Raw genomic sequence first — 11,040 nt, 5'->3', positions numbered from 1 at the left:
GTTATTCAAGACCCATCTCCTGTGCATGTAAATGATCTTTACATAGAATGTAACAGAAGAATTCAAGCTGCTCTGGATGAAAATATTGAAGCATACGGTAGAATCCTAGTGCCAAAAATTATTTGTGCATTCCCCAATGATATTTGTTGCCGCTGGATTATCTATGCCAAGCATGAAAATCTAAATGAAGGTACTATTACTAGATTGATGCAGTTCTTGGCAAAAGAAGTGGAACGTGTAGTTGCAGCACAAAGAGTTAAATGTACATCATTTTCTGATCACACTGTAAAGTGCACTGTAGAAAATTTTAAAATCAGTTCCAAAACAGTAAATAAACGTATGAAAATTTAACCATTTTGTTCATTTTGTGATACTACAGGACATTGGCCTCAATATTGTGAAACTGTTACAGACAATGATACTCGTGTTCAGAAACTTAAAACTTCAAATCACTGCTTTCTGTGTACTAGCCGTGGTAATAGAGTTTCAAACTGACCAAGAAAAAATACTGCACGATGCACTAAATGCAAGAAAAGGCATGTTTCTATTTGTCCTCCTGTTGAAAACAATCAACTGCGAATAACTTTTAGGAAAGGTTATATGTAAATCACATAACCTATCCGAAAACAATTTTCATACATTTGCAAACTGCTTGTGTGCATGTTACTGGCCCTACTGGCATTACTAAATTAACACGCTGCATTTTAGATGGTGGTAGCCAAGCAAGTTTTGTTCACACACCACCTCATTGAAAAACTTAAGCTTAAATTTGTCAGTTCTGCATCACTTTCAGTTCAAGCATTTACATCTTTTACTTCACAAGAACAACGTAGATGTGTTCAATTGTCACTTTCAAGTTTGTGGAGCAACCAAGCATTTTTTATCTCCGCATTTGAAAGCTCCAATTCCTATACTACATATCCTACTGCTCCACCAGGAAATAGCTCACTTTGCTCAGAAGAAAAGATTGAGAATTGCTGATCCCCCAGATGACTCTTCACTGCCCATAGAAATACTTATTGGTAGTGATCATTATTGGCAAATTGTTTCCGCAAAAGCTCCAATCAAGCTTTCAGAATCTTTTGTTATGGCACCATCAGTGTTTGGATGGTTCTCTGTGGAACAAGAACAAATACAGTCAAAAGTCGTTAATTCAGACACCCATAATCCGGAATGATCTATAATCCAGACCTCAAAGCTAAAAACTTTCTGCGCATGCGCTGCGTTGACGCATGCGCATAGGCGTTTACGCATGCACGTAAGACCTTTATGACTGCGCATATGCATGTGCGCAAGCGCAGAATACGTTTTCGCGTGCGTTTAATGTATAATGGATGGTATAAGCTAAAATTATCTATTTCAGTTAATGTTGATGATTGCGTTGTTTCTTAATCTTCAAATTGGATCCGAATTAATTTTTTTTTGCAGTCTGTAAGAGCAGTTTTATAAAAGTAAGCTTGAACTTTCGATTATGTCAAATAGAATTTCCGATGCTGGAGCTCCCAAAGGATCTACAAAACGAAAGTATGTTTCGATGTCTATCAAACAAAAAGTGGAATTGCTGCAAAAAAATGGATAAAGGCATATCTTTTGTTTATCTAACCGTTCCAAAATCTGTTTATCAATTTCACGCTGCTCTGCGCGGGGGGGGGAAGAGGGAACGTCGCGGCACGGAATGAACTGGAAGTTGATCTGTTAGCACTATCGTTATCGTCAGGACAGATGTTTTTATTTTATTCGGTTTATAATTCCTTACTAAATGTAGTATTTCATCTCGATGTACTCCGTCTTTGATATGATTTAAATCAAATTCCTCGTCATTATAAATATCACGAATACAAATCAAATAGTTTTCTGGTTGCAATTTTCTAATTTCGGCTATGCGTAATGTATGCTTTACGCACGCGCGCGTTGAAAGAAATGTTTAATAAAGTAAACAAATAAATATTAAGCTTTTTTTTTTTTTTTTTTTGTAAATTTTGATACCCTTTAGATCATAATTGCTCATTATTTTATAAATTACGGTTTCATATTTTAAATTTTATAATTTCTGCATGCCATCTTACCAGATTTAAACTGATGATCTATAATCCGGAAAAGTCAATAATCCGGAATCGCAGAAGTCCCGACGAGTCCGGATTAAAGATTTTTGACTATACTACAATCGCTGAGAAGACTTCTGTCCATCAAGTTTGTGTGCAAGTTAAAACTGATTGTTTAAATGATCAGGTACGTCGCTTCTGGAAATTAGACTCCATAGGGATACAAGATGCGCAGAAACGAAGAATGACTACTTGCGATAAAGAAATTCTATCAGAATTTCACAAAACTTACAACACTGAAGACAATCGAAGAATTGTGTCTCTGCCTAGGAAACCATTGGTCACACCTTTGCCTACAAATAAAATTATAGCAGAAAACAGATTTTATTCTCTTCAAAAAAGACTTGCATCTAGTGATGCGTTAAAGACAATATGACAAATACATGCTGAATTACATTGAACAAAAGCATGTTGAAGTTTGTTCCATAGATGAATCCAATGAGAAGCCAGTATATTACCTTCCTCATCATGCTGTAAGAAAGAAAACGCAATCTGAAACCAAGTGGAGAATTGTCTTTGACGCTTCCTCGCGTGCTCCAGGAATGATTTCACTGAACGATACCTTGGAAGCTGTACCGAATCTTCTTCCTGAAATTATTGGTTGTCTACTAAGATTTCGATTGTATGAATTCGCTATTACATGTGATGGTAAGCAAGCTTTCTTACAGTTTTCACTACATAAAGAAGATAGGGACATCACAAAATTTTTTTAGTACAAATTAAAATCTGATTCATCTCAACCTACTAATTTTACAGATAAAATAACTGTTTACAAATTTACTCGTTTACCATTTCATCACATGTTCCTTACTTGCAGTCTGTTTTTACTCTGTGCTGCAACACGAGAATTGGCTGCAAAACATATCGCAGAATTTTCAATTGCTGCACCAATGATAGATAAACATCTCTATATGGACGGCTTTCTTGCTAGTATGAAAACTGAATCACACGTTATAATGCTATATCATGAGATCAAGAATTTAATGGCTCTAATCAAATTGACTATGGAAAAATGGGCTACAAACTCTTTGAAACTCAAAAGATGTACTACAAATGCATGAAGAATCTCGCAAAACAGAAATAACTGTCTTAGGTATTGGCTGGAATACAAATTCTGATACTTTGAAGCATGCATTCAATACTTCCCTCCATGTTTTTACAGACAAACCATTTACAAAGAGATGGTTACTCCGCTGCATTGCTAGTTTTTATGATCCCTTAGGACTTTTTTCACCGTTTACTATCCTTGGGAAAATTTTATTCCAAGATACATGGATTCTTAGAATCAAGTGGGATGAATTACTACCTGCTAATTTATCAACTTTATGGTATGCAGCTGTAAAAGAACTTGATGATATTTGCTCCCTTCAAATTCCTCGATGCATAGGTATTTCATCACATGTTTCTTTTGCTATTCATGTGTTTTGTGCTGAACGTGCCTATGGTTCAGTTCTGTACATTGTTACCTTTAAAGGTGACCAATCGAATGTGAATTTAGTGTGTAGTCGCAACAAACTAGCTCCTATAAAGAGAGTTACCTTACCTCGTTTGGAGCTCTTTGTGGCCCTGATGGGAGCACAATTGTTGCATTATTTCTGTGCTGAAACAAACATCTGCTCGTCAAATGCAACACTGTGAAGTGATTCCCAACTTGTCTTAGGGTGGATGCGCAATGACCCCAACAAATGAAAACCTTTTGTTAGCAACAGAGTAACAGAAATTATTTCCTATACTAATCCTTCAGAATGGAGACATTGCCCTGGCAAAGACAATCCAGCTGACAAACTTTCTCGAGGAGTTCCACCATCAACACTAAAAAACCTGGAAATCTGTTGGAACGGCTCTCCATGATTAGTCAAATCTCCAAAATATTGGCCTCATTCTGATACTATTTCTAAAGGTTACAGTCATAACTTAGAAGAAAAGAAAGAAAAAGTTCAGACCCTTCACATTGTATTTACTCAACCAATCATAAAGGCTGGAAACTAATGTTCTTACTTTCAATTGTTACGTGTAAGATCTTGTATTCTCCACTTTATTCACAACTGTAGGAAACAAGAAAAGTGAGTTGGTGAGTTACATACCACAGAATTGAATCAGGCTCGTATTTATTGGATACAGAGTGTTCAGAAAGAATTCTTTTCTTCAGAATATGAAGCTCTGTTGGCAGGAAAATCACTCCCTAAGAAATCAAGGATTAAAAAATTTCAGCGCCCGGGGTCAACTGAAGAATTTGCGCCCCTTTCTGTGTGCCAAGAATGGAAAACATTTCCTTAAAAGATTTCGTAGCATTAATTTGGTGCCCCCTGGATGCTGCGCCCAGGGACAGAAGTCCCCCCTTGCCCTACCCTAGCTACGCCACTGGATGACTCTGAAGAAGCTTAAACACCCTCACACTTCCTCATAGAAAAGAAATTAACTACTATTCCTTCCAGCCTTACAAATCCTGAAACAAATTCAAATCGTATGTGGATGAATCGTCAACATTTGATGGACTGCTTTTGGAAAAGACGGCAAAAGGAATATTTGATGGACTTACCTACATTTCATCAAGTGCGGAATCTATCTGAAACAAATAAAATACGGAAAGGGAACATTGTCCTACTACACGAAGATGTTAGACCTCGCAACACCTGGAAAAAGGGCCGTGTTGAGAAGCGAATCCTTGACCGCGATAAAGAAGTCCGTACTTGTGTTCTGCGCACCAATGGACATACCATTACACGACCTGTGCAGCTGGTCATCCCCCTGGAGGTTGACCAGGGTAGGGAGGATGTTGTGACAAAGCCAGCGAACTATTAAAAATAACATTACCCTTTTCAAATGGCATCACTTATATTTTTTTATTCATATTTCTTGCTTGTTCTTGACTTTATGTTTATGTTAGGAAATAAATAAGTATAAAATACTATCTCCTAATATATTATTACCATCTGAAATATTTGCATCTTGGGCCAGAAGCTCTATTAAGTACTGTTAGGCAAACATTTTGGCCCTTCAGCGGCAGGCATCTTGATAGAAAAATAGTACATAAACGTGTACAGTGTTTCAAACACAGATCTATACTAATAGATCAGATAATGATTAATCTGCCTCTTGAACGAGTGCAGTTGGATCAACCTTTAACCGAGTGTGTACTCAATTTTTGTGGTCCATTTTACATAAAGGTAAAAATCAAAGAAAAGTAATTTTTCAAAAAATGTATGTTGCGATCTTTGCTACACGAGCAGTTCACTTAGAAATTCTCTGACCTATTTTTGGAGGCATTAATTGCTACTGTAAAGAGATTTTTTGCAAGGAGAGGAAAAAGCTCAACCATTATTTAGCGATAACTTTTGTGGAGCTCGAAATAAATTAAACAAGCTGTTTAAATTAGCCAAGGTACCAGAACAAGGTTTAACCGACTATTTGTTGTCAGAGGAGATTGAGTGGAAATTTATACTCCTTAAGGCACCCCATTTCGGTGGGCTTTGGGAGGCGGGAGTTGAATCCTTCAAACAGCATCTTAAAAAACGGTTGGGAATTCAAAATTAAGTATTGAAGTATTTTTAACTTTAGGAACTCAAATGGTGAGAATATTAAACTCTAGACCAATTTCACCTCTCTTTCTTCAGATGTGAGGGATTTTATTTGCTTTAACCAATGTTTCCCAACGTTTGGGCCAACACCCCACAGGGGGGCAGTTCGACTGTTAGAAGGGGCAATTCATAAATGGACTCGTCCAGAGTTTAAGGGGGGAAAAGGGAAGTTCAAATTTCCAATTTTTATCAAGATTTCAAAATTTTATATTTAATTCACAAAAATAAAGAATAATGTAAGTGATGTATATGAAAAAGTTTTTAAATTGCGGTCCATTTTAAATATTTTATAAATTTTTGGAAGGGACATGGACATTTAAATGCTTTTAAAAGGCATTTAAATAGCTGACAGATTACGCTTTCCAGACGTTTTTTGCATGTCAGCAAATGAATCTATTTTATTTTTTACTATAGGAACGGTAACAGGTACATGACTGTTACGTTATTTTCTACCTTCACGTTCGTACGGGGTCCGTAGATTTGGAGTGAATAACTACGACACTTGATGAAGTATCGAAACACACTTTACTTACCAATATTAATCAGATAGCTTCAAAATCACTTTTAGAGTCATCGAACTGTTATAAACACGCTGACACGTTCAGCAGCATAGCCTTTACACTGTCAGGCAATAATCGTGGAGACAGCTTCACTGCAAAGCACCGGAGTACAGCTCTCAACTCTGCTTGGTCATTCTCGGAATTCCACGTACTCTCGAGTCTCTCCAAGATACACAAGAGTATAGCTCTCGACTCAGCACAGTCTAAGACAAAACTCGACAACCAACTGGGCGCTAGACGAGGCTCACACACTCGATACAAACTCTTCGCATACCAGCAGGGTTTATATAGCTTTTGGTTTGTATTCGAGAACATTCTGGGCTAAACCGGTAAGAATTCGTTCCAGAAGGTTCTCCATCTGTCCATGGCATATCGCCAATTTTGTCGCTAAATGTGGCAACCCTGCCTAAAACTGCTTTGTGGAGAAGCCATCTTACCGCGCCTATACATTTCGTAACATTATTATTCTCTTGAATTCCACAGCTGCTTTCAGCTTTGTTCATATTTAGCGGTGTGACAAAGTTTTTAATTGATCTTATATTTATTTCTTTCAGCCCTTAGTGAAATGAGTGGTGCAAGCATGAAAAAATTTTTTAAGTATTTGGAGGAATATTTAAAATTTGGTTTCATACCCGCTGTACACGATAAACGGTCACCTTTTTGTCTTTTATACCAACAATGCCTGACCAACGAATCAATGAAACGAGGTCATCCTGAGGCACATTTGAAGGCAAAACCTAATGCTAACCTAATGCTTGTTATTTTGAAATGCAAAACATAATGCTCATATTAATTCAGATTTGAATTATTTCCAAACTTTAAAGAAAAGTTTTGAAAATGTAGTAGCATTGAAGTCTGTTTACAGCTCATAATGCAACTGTTAATCGTACTCTTGAAGCTAGTTATCAAATTTCAGTATTCATCGCTAAATCTAGGAAAAGTCATACTACAGGGTAGAATTTAATCAAACCATCAATATCAGCATTTCTTAAAACGATTCTAGTAAAAGATGACAAAGACGTTAAAGCTATGCCACTAGAAGAAATGAGTGAGGATACTAAAATATTTAATAAAAACAAGAAAATTTTTGGTGAAAATGGATGAATCAATTTTGACAGACAATGAAGCCGTACTTATAACGTACATGAGATATATTGATAAGTAGTTAAGGTGATTTTGCGGAAGAAATATTGTTCTGTAAATCATTAGAAAGCACCACTGACTCCAAAGATATTTATAATAAGCTAAAAATTACTTAAATGTCAAATATATAACAATGAAAAATATAACATCTTATGCTGCAGATGGTGCTCCTAATATGATGAGGAAGAAAACAGGTTGCTTAAAATGAATGCAAGATGAGAACCAGAAATGCTTCTTGTGGATTGTGTTATTTATAGAAAAAACCTGGTAGCTAAAAACATTTCGGCTGTTCGAAACGAAGTACTAAATTCAGTTATAAAATATATCAATGCTCTTAAAGCTAGTGCCAAATGTGAATGTCTCTTAAAGTTATTTTGTGAAGGACAAAATGACGACTATATGAGCCTTCACACTAAAGTAAGATGGCTGTCAAAAGCAAACTGCTTGAAGTGATAAGGAATTATTTGATACTCTTACTTATTTTTAAACAACCTGAAATGAAAAATCTGTTAACGGTTGATGAAAAGGCATTTGTGAGTTATTTAGCTAATATACACTATATATATATATATATGCATGTATGAAAAAAAAGGGGGGATGCGCCAACAAGGAATCATCCGATTGCTTTGAAATTTCGTATGCATGTTTTGACTAAATATGCAAATGACTAAAATTTGATATACATTGAATGAATAGTGCAATCTCCAGCACATCCAGCAGATATATATAAGGAGCTGTTCTTGAACTCTTGTTAAAAATTTCTGTTGCATTGCGATTTAGGCTACCTTTCAACGACAAGACAAAAAAAAAAAAAAAAAAAAAAAAAAAAGAGCCTCTCCACAGGATTTGAGCTCATTACGAGCTACTGTCTGACTTTGAAAGAGGTCGTATTATTGGACTGAGCAAATTGGAGAATCGCTTGTCATATGAGTCAAAGCGATGCGGCGATTAGAAGATGCTGGCAAGAATGGGTGGACAATGGCACATTTCAGCGTCATGATGGTAGCAGTTGACCTAGGGTCACAACAGATCGGGAGGACAGAGTGATTGTTAGATCACCAGTCACAGCACCCGATTCATCGTTATCAACCATCAGACGTGCGACCCGCACACGAGTGTCCACCATGACCATTCATAGACGGCTGCTAGAGTAAATTGCCACTTGGCTCAATCAGGTTGGAATGATACTGACTGAGGACGTATAGTCCTCAGTGATGAATACTGTGTCGTGATGATCTTCGAAGACGTGCCTGGAGACGCCCAGAACTGCGTGACGATCTTGCTTTCACTATTACACGCTACACAGACCCTCAACCAAGTTATGGTCTGCTGTGCCATTTCCCTTAATATCTGCACCACTTTGGTCGACATCAGAGGCACACTTACAGCACAGCAATACGTCGACATTCTGAGATTTGTTTTGGTACCTGTTTCTTTTTCCAGAAACCTGGCCTTATTTTTCAGCAAGATCACATATGGCACTTGTAGCTATGAACTGTGTTACAGCTTGGCCAGCCAGATCTCTCTCATCGAGCATATCTGGGATAAGATGGGAAGGCGACTGCATGTATCAGGGAATGTTGATGACCTAGCCTGACAATTGGAGCAAATTTTGCAAGAAATACCGCAAGAGATTAGCAACAAAAAATTTGAAAATTTTCATTGGCTCCAAAAATGTGAAGTGACTGATACTGCTATAAATGTTACTGTTGATCATATGAAAATTTTATCAAATGATTTAAAAGTTTTTCTGATTTGAAAAAATTTGACTTCTCAACTTAGATGATGCAGCCAATGTTAGTGCATTTGGCTGATATTTTAAATACGCAATATCAAAAAGATTTTAATATAAAAGGAGCGATGGTGTGGCTTTGTAAGGAAATCTAAATCAAATATCCAAATGCAACAAAATGTGCAAGAGAACTATTGTTACAGTTTCCATCTTCATATTTAGCTGGATGAGGATTTAGTGCTACAAATGATTTACTGCTGGAAAAAGAGAAATCAGTTGGATGTAATAAAAGGAGACTTCAGACTGAAGTTAATTAAATTGGAACCTGACATAAATCTGTTTACAGCAAGCATCAAGTGCAAGGATCTCACTAAATTTAAATAATTAATAATTAAAAATAATACAGAAAAAAAACTTTCATTAAAATTGTTTTGTACTTGGATTTAGTTTACTTACTGTGATTACTCACAAAATTTCAGTGATTTCTTCCTAAAATCTATCATTCAAGTTGCTTTTGTGAACATTTCACTTTTTTAATATTAAAAATTACGTATATGCTAGGGGGAGCATAAGAATTTTAGAGAGGATTAGGTGGGGCATAGCCCAAAAAAGGTTTAGAAACACTGCGTTAACCACTGGAAATTTTTTTAATTGGCTGTTTAATAACACAAATTATAATGGCTCCTCTATGGGACAGTGTTTGCTACACCTGGGCGCCTAAGGACCAGGCTCCACCCCATGTAGAATAAATTAGAAATTTCGAAAGATGAAATGGTTATAACTTAAAAAGCAGTATAACTTTTCTTATATTTTTCAGGATGCTAACAGATAGTTCAAGATTTCTAAATCCGAAATCCACTCCAAAAGATAACTATAAAGTTCATCAGCATAATTTCAAGATTTTTCACGAGTCTTTTGATAAAAAGAACTGTTTCAGCTTTAGATTTTTCACATATTCGTACTTAGTTGCACATGATTCTCTGGCTAACATATTGGAGATTTCGGCAGGCAAAACAAAAGATAATCTTTCTTAGGAACCTTAGTCATTTCAGCTTTTCTCTCAAAATTTATCAAATATAGTTCCATTTCATGCCTTTTTTGTCAAACTTTGGAGTAATTTGCAACAACTTGATTTTGTTGCTCGATTCTACTATATTCACTGTTGATTATCTAGCTCGTATTACTCAATTTTCAATTTCCAGCTGCTTTATTTTTAATTCATTATCAATTGCTGTTCGAGCCAGCCCCAACAGCACCGCAACATTGCAAACGTGTCGCATTGTGACGACCTCAATGTCGCAGTAACGCTGTAGGTAATGGCTTAATGTCTGCTTTTTTGTGACGCTGATGTGAAGTCATGCTGCGACTTTGTTGTGAAGTCACACTGCAATATTCATGTAACAACTCATTTGGACTTTACAATGTTTTAATGATCCAATAAGGTATTATACCTTTTAAAGTATTACAATATTTCCGTAATATTCGAAATTTCTTTATCTTACCGAGGTTGTATCTCACCCTATTCAGGTTTTATAACTGTAATCCATTTACGTTTATTAAATATCTGTATAAACTAGAGTGTGCAGAAAATGCAGAACGTATTACAATATATATGATGCAAGTGAACAATGGTCATTTTGTAACCGTATTAAATTGCTAATACTTTTGAGTAGGCTTTCCAGAAGCTACATAATTTTGCTTTCATTTTTTAGAATTTAATATTTAAAGACAGTTCATATTTTCCCAAAATTTCTAAATTATATTAAAAATGAGTTCTTATAACTTATTAAAAAACTATATTTCTTAATACCTTTTCCCCTCATTCTAAACAGAAATACTGTAAAAAAACTATTTGGCTTGGAATATTTTTATAACAGTTTAGCTTTTAGTGTTTTCTGTTCTCCATTTCTTTTTTCCTTGATTGC

Source organism: Stegodyphus dumicola, chromosome 9, assembly GCF_044657685.1.
Source record: "Stegodyphus dumicola isolate Sdum_Otavi_A_Nest chromosome 9, ASM4465768v1".
Lineage (NCBI taxonomy): Eukaryota > Metazoa > Arthropoda > Arachnida > Araneae > Eresidae > Stegodyphus > Stegodyphus dumicola.
Note: the sequence above shows the minus strand (reverse complement) of the source record.